Source organism: Seriola dumerili, unplaced genomic scaffold, assembly GCF_002260705.1.
Source record: "Seriola dumerili isolate Sdu_G_001 unplaced genomic scaffold, Sdu_1.0 BDQW01000017.1, whole genome shotgun sequence".
NCBI classification, from domain to species: Eukaryota; Metazoa; Chordata; class Actinopteri; order Carangiformes; family Carangidae; genus Seriola; species Seriola dumerili.
This window is the reverse complement of record NW_019174272.1, coordinates 14,572,489-14,578,488: the sequence shown is the minus strand read 5'-3', so window position 1 is coordinate 14,578,488 and position 6,000 is coordinate 14,572,489.

Genomic DNA, 6,000 nt, shown 5'->3' with positions numbered 1-6,000 from the left:
AAGTTCAGAAATATAAGGAGGGGCCAGCCCAAGTCTGGCCTTAAAAGTAATTAAAAGAATTTTCCTAAAATAAACAGGCAGCCAGTGAAGGGATGCACGGACCGGAGTGATGTGGGCACATTTTTTGGACCGGGTTAGTAGCCGGGCTGCAGCATTCTGAACTAACTGTAGGTCCTGGATTGATTTTTGACTGAGACAGGTGTAATGACAGTTGCAGTATATGTACATATGAAGTAAAAACATACACTGTATGTACACGTATGTGTTATGTATGTATCCCAAAGCCTGTCAACATATGCTGATATTACAGTATATATATATATATATATATATATATACATATAAATACTATATGAATACAAAATACAGAATGTTTGAAGTTAATAAGAAAAATATACATAACATATATATATGTATATATGTATTGTTAATAAAGTGGCACAATAATCACAACATTTATGTAATATAAAAACTCATCATATATGTTAATATATGTAAACATTTGTTATAGGTATTTCATATATGTTATAAACCTATATCTTCATATATGCAGAGGATGTAGACCTATATATGAGATAATATATCCCCTTATAGGTGACATATATGGCAACATCCCTCTTGATATAGGGACATGGATGTCACATATTATATTTCTGTGTGGGTTTATTGTGTCTCGTCTATTGTTTACTGACCTGAGGACTCTGTGGACTATAAGGAACATCTGTCTATCGTTTATCTATCTGTGCACTGTGCAGTGTCTCCGGCTACAGTGAAGGGTGGTTGCATGACATACAGTAACTCCCTCTAAAACCACACATTGTTTTTTTTTTTCTATATTTTTTGGTGCACTGATTTAAGAAATCAGACACAGCATGGTTATTATTATATTATAATTATTATCATGAATGTTGTCTGTAGGTATATTTCAGCCTCTCGCAGGTGATGTGGTTCTGTCTGTCAGCCAGACTGAAACATCTCCGCTGGATTGTTTTGAACACAGGATGAACTTTGTTCAGCCTCTGTTTATCATCAGGTAACATTTTAATATTTCCTTCCTTTGTCTTAATCCCATCAGCCTCAGCTGTGTGGTGGTTCTGTTCAAGTGTTAGCATGCTAACGCACTAAACTGAGACAGGTAGCATGTTAAATATGGTTAAATATTAGTTGTGACGAGACTCTGTCTCTCCCTTATTCCCTCTGTTCTCCTCCCTTGTGTGATTGTTTTTGTTTTCCTCTCTGAGTGCGTGTGTGTGTGTGCGTGTGTGTGTGTGTTCGTGTGTGTGTGGGTCTGACTGGGCGTGGCTATCAGGTTCCTTCTCTCTCCAATTCACCTGAACACCTGCATCTCAACAGCTCATCACCTCTATAAGCTGCTGCTGTATTTGAACCTGGGCTCATCCCTGCAGATCATTCAGTCACTGATGTCGTAGCAACACCGGCCCGCCTCTGCTCGTTTTGATCTTTCTGCTCATCTGTTTGATCTTAACGTGTGTTCACCTGTGAACACACGTCGCTACAGTTAGCTGCCTCGTTCCCTGTGTCTCGTTTGGATCGTTTCACCGCCTGACCCTGCTAGATCCATCTGCTCATCTTCAAACATATTCAGTTAGCTATTCCCTTGCCAATTGTCTCTTGTGTGTCTTCTGCATTTTGGGCCCTAAATTGACTTCTTATAACAATATCAACATGTTAGCATCTCCATTAGCAGCATGTTAGCATGCTGGTGTTGCTGGAATTTAGCACAAAAAGCATCACTGTTGTCTATTTACAGCCTCTTGTTTCCTCCGCTTCCAGTCTTAAAGCTAAGCTAGGCAAAAGCTAGGCTAACCACATCCTGACTCCAACATCACACATGAGATTACTGTTAAACAGTTTCTTTCTCCTAATCTTAGTTTTGGTGAACCATACAATAAGTGATGAGATTATAAAAATGTATGTTACTTTGCTTTTTCATCTCAAACATATTATATTTACTGGATTTTTCAGAATGGGATTAAGTGAATTCAAGCTCAAACAGGCTGTTCTGACATTAAGTGATAACAGGAACATCCAACATGCCCATCAGCTGTTTGTGCATGATCCCTTCAGCAAGACACTGAACCCCCCCGTTCTGCTTTTGTTGTCCATGATTACAAGTTCAGCCTCTCTCACCAGTGAACACTCAACCCGACTCCACAGATGGGACGTTTTTCTGGCCTCTATGTCTCACTCACACGGACTTCCTTCAAGATAAAAATAGTCTGACATAAGGGGAATGATATATGATCTCAGTCATTCATCTAAATTGGACAAATGAGGCCCAAACGTCTGAGCTGTGAAAGACCGCCCCTATAGGACTGAATGAATGGGCCAGTGTGTGGGAGGATGTGGGTGTGTGTGTGTGGGAGCACACGCATTTGCACACATTTTCATGTGTTGGGATCTATTTATTTTAATGTGAAAAAGCCTGTCTGTATAAACCCCTGACAGTTTATGCATGAATACAAATACACATTTCTTCCATGACCTTCCATCGCATAAGCAGGAGTATCTGTGTTTTCAGTGTTGTTGTGTATGTGTGTGTGTGTGTGTGTTAGCGCGCAGCTCTTTGTATGTGAGAGCAGGAGAGCAAGAGGCGGCATTGTTGCATCTGCTCCTCATTAAAGGGCGCTAATGAACGCACGTGTGTTCCACCTGGTTTGGTGGAGTGGGGGGTTGATGAGGGCCTGGCCTTTCCCAGCTCTCCTATCGTAAAAACTGTCTCAAGACAAGCAGGGGAGCTCAATCCCCAGACGCTCATCTGACAACAGTTTGGCGGTTCCTCCTCTAATGATGAAGGTGATGCTCAACGGCCGCACTGCTGTGACTCTTCGTGGAAACAAATGTGATTCCCATTATGGAGGAGAACCTCAGAAGAGTCAGGGGGAATAACACTTTCTATCAGGCCTCTACTGGTACATGAGCTATGGAGCACTGATACTGGTGTATGGTGCCGTTTACAATGTGCTCAGATGAGTTCATGGTCCTCAGTAAAACTGAGGCTCAGCAGACATCTGCTAAAGATCATTTCAAGTGACTGGCAGCAATAATAAGCCATGCTACATCTTATTGGAGTCTGATGGTTGAAGCTTCTGATTTTTCATACAAATTAGAAAAGAAATCACATTGTCTCTCCTCCCTCTTGTGGTTTCCAGCGATGTCAATGGTGTTTGTTTCATTTGTTTTGGGATTTCAATTGTCTCTGAAATTTCTGCCTCCACTACAAAACAATAAGGTTTGTTGTTCTCATGCTGTCGACAATGACTTCTGTGAAATATCTGGGAGCAACTGGGACACTTAATATGTCCACACGACCACGTTTTCATTTGAAAATGACGTTTTCAAAAGAAAACAATCCCCGTCCAGACAAACACCCCTGAAAACACATACATAGCCTACCTGAGCAATCTTGTACACTGAGCATGTTTGAGCCGCTGTAAACAGGAAGCAGATTGTCTACTCTGCAGTTGATTAGTTGTAAAAAACACTGTGAGCAAGGAACAGCAAACACAGTTGAAGTGTTAAAATACAGAATTTAACTCCTCAACAGCTGCTAGCAAAGACAACAAGGTCAGTAACACTGTAATTCATTATCATGTTGTATTCACCACTGGTAGTCCAGGCTGATGAGAGCCAATCAGGAGAGACCATTTCCAAAGGTCTCAATTTCTGTCCATCCACACAACCCCAGAGTTTTCAAAATAAAACAGGTCCAGCATAGCTTCCAAAAGTCTCTGTTTTCTCCAGTCTCCAGTCGTGTGGATGGGAGGAGGAAACGTAGCAGAAGCATGTTTACCATATGTATTCTGCAGAAACTAAATCTCAGTCCAGTTTACAGTCGGTACCCTCCATCCAACCCTGCAGGATTTGGTTTCTCTGAGTGTTTTACCTGAAATCTGCTTTATTTTTATTGTGTTTTATTGGGTCAGCCAATCAGAAGAGAGGCTCAGAGCCTCCCCTCTTCTGATTGGCTCACCAACCTGTTGTTACTAGAGCTCCAGACAGAAGCCTGAGAGAGGAGATGTAAAACTACACTGAGATGGTTTTTGGTTCTTAAACCCACAAATATATCTTCTTATAGATCAACACCTCCTTAACCTTTAATCAAGGCGACAAGTAAAATTCAAACATCACTATACAGCAATGAAGTGTGCATGTCAATGGAAACTGCGGATTTAGCTAATTCCACTTGTTTTCCACCGCATCATATTTGAAAATATCTTTATTTATAAGGCTTTTTAGAGACACAAGTAAAATCAATAAACCAAAATGAAAAAGTGATAAAACTGTTAGTGATAAAGAGCAGTAATAAATTGAACACATAATAAAATGACAATCAGAAAGATCATAGCAATCAGTATAAATCAAAAACAAAGTTCGAGAAGTTTGTGAAAGTTTCGGGAGTGATTCACAGGAAGTGACTGACGAGTTTTGGCAGAGCCAGTGCCTCACTGAGGAGGGATCGCTCTATTAAGCTCTCATTTGCATCATAAGCCAAGTTTCTTAAAACAGATGACATTATGATGAAAAGCATCAACATTTTTCTCAGGATAAATTAAACTCCTGTCTGAATGGTTCAGTATCAGTGCTGCAATATCTCAGGACAGGACAAAGTAGATCATCGTGATTTTGAGGTGATGTGTTTTTTCTATCAGCAGAACACTTCAGGGAAAAGGGTGTGAACTGGTGCTTCAATCACTTTGCAAACAGCCTTCTGCTGTTTCTCTGCAGCTGTCGGTGAGCCTCTACAGTGAGAAGCCCTCCCTCGAGCTTCTCCCAAAGCCTGCTAAGGCTGGTATTGATACAACACTCCTGTGAGCTCACCCGACACACAGACCTGTTGGGAACATTGTCATCACTATCACACAGAGTGGAGGTGCAACATTTTTTAATCTAGCGAGAGGAAAGACTGACAGACCTGGCTTTGAGGAGACTGATAATGATTTTGATTCTACTGATAACTGAAGAGTGGAGCCATATTCATTAGTTGGTAATTGTTGAGATTGGTCATTAGTGTCATTTCCTGGGAGAGAAACAACCCTCATTGATCAGCTCTCTGAAAGGCTCCAAAAAGTAGTTTTTGATTATTTCAGCATCTGAAGACGATTCTGTCTTTTGACTTATAAGTCATGTTTCCATTGACCACATTAATACGGCAGCCATTTTACTCTGATGTCACTCTGAGGGTGGGAAGCTCAAATTCTGTCACTGAAAGGACAACGTTGTACTGTTGTACAATGTTGTAATCTGAAGGGACGTTGACCCATATTTCAAGGTAAAACAAGATATTTGATGATAACCCATTAGCTACCATTAGACAACAGCTAACGTAAGCATTCAACCTCATGTAAGCTAACATTAGCGATACAATAAATGAAATAAATTGATTCTGAAATATCAACACAGATCTCAAACATGTTTAGTTCAGCCTGGAAGTAAAACACACTGGATGTAATCAAGCTAACAATGTAGCATTAGCTGCCCTGCTATATAAGTTAGCAGTGATACACTTGCTCCGCTGTCATATCATTGAATCATTAATGCAGGTTGATTATGAAACCATATAACATTGGTAAATGTTTAATGTTTGCACAAGCCAGTGGACTCATCTGTCGTCTGACAACTTTAGTAGTGCTAACATTGACATTTATGTTAATTGAAAACTTCACGTTTGCTAACCTAGCATTAGCTTACAGTGTTTCCAGTGTAGGCAGGTCTTACCTTCAATATCTGGAAAATTCATCTGCCTGTTTGTCAGTTTGGTCAAAGGAAAATGAAAATAGATAGATAGATAGATAGATAGATAGATAGATAGATAGATAGATAGATAGATAGATAGATAGATAGATACTTTATTTAGGGGAAAATTTATGTGTCCATTAGCTCATTGTTGATAATAATAATAATAATAATAATAATAAAAATAATAATATGATAACAGTTGATAATAAATAAACAATAATAATTACATTAGTCCACTTA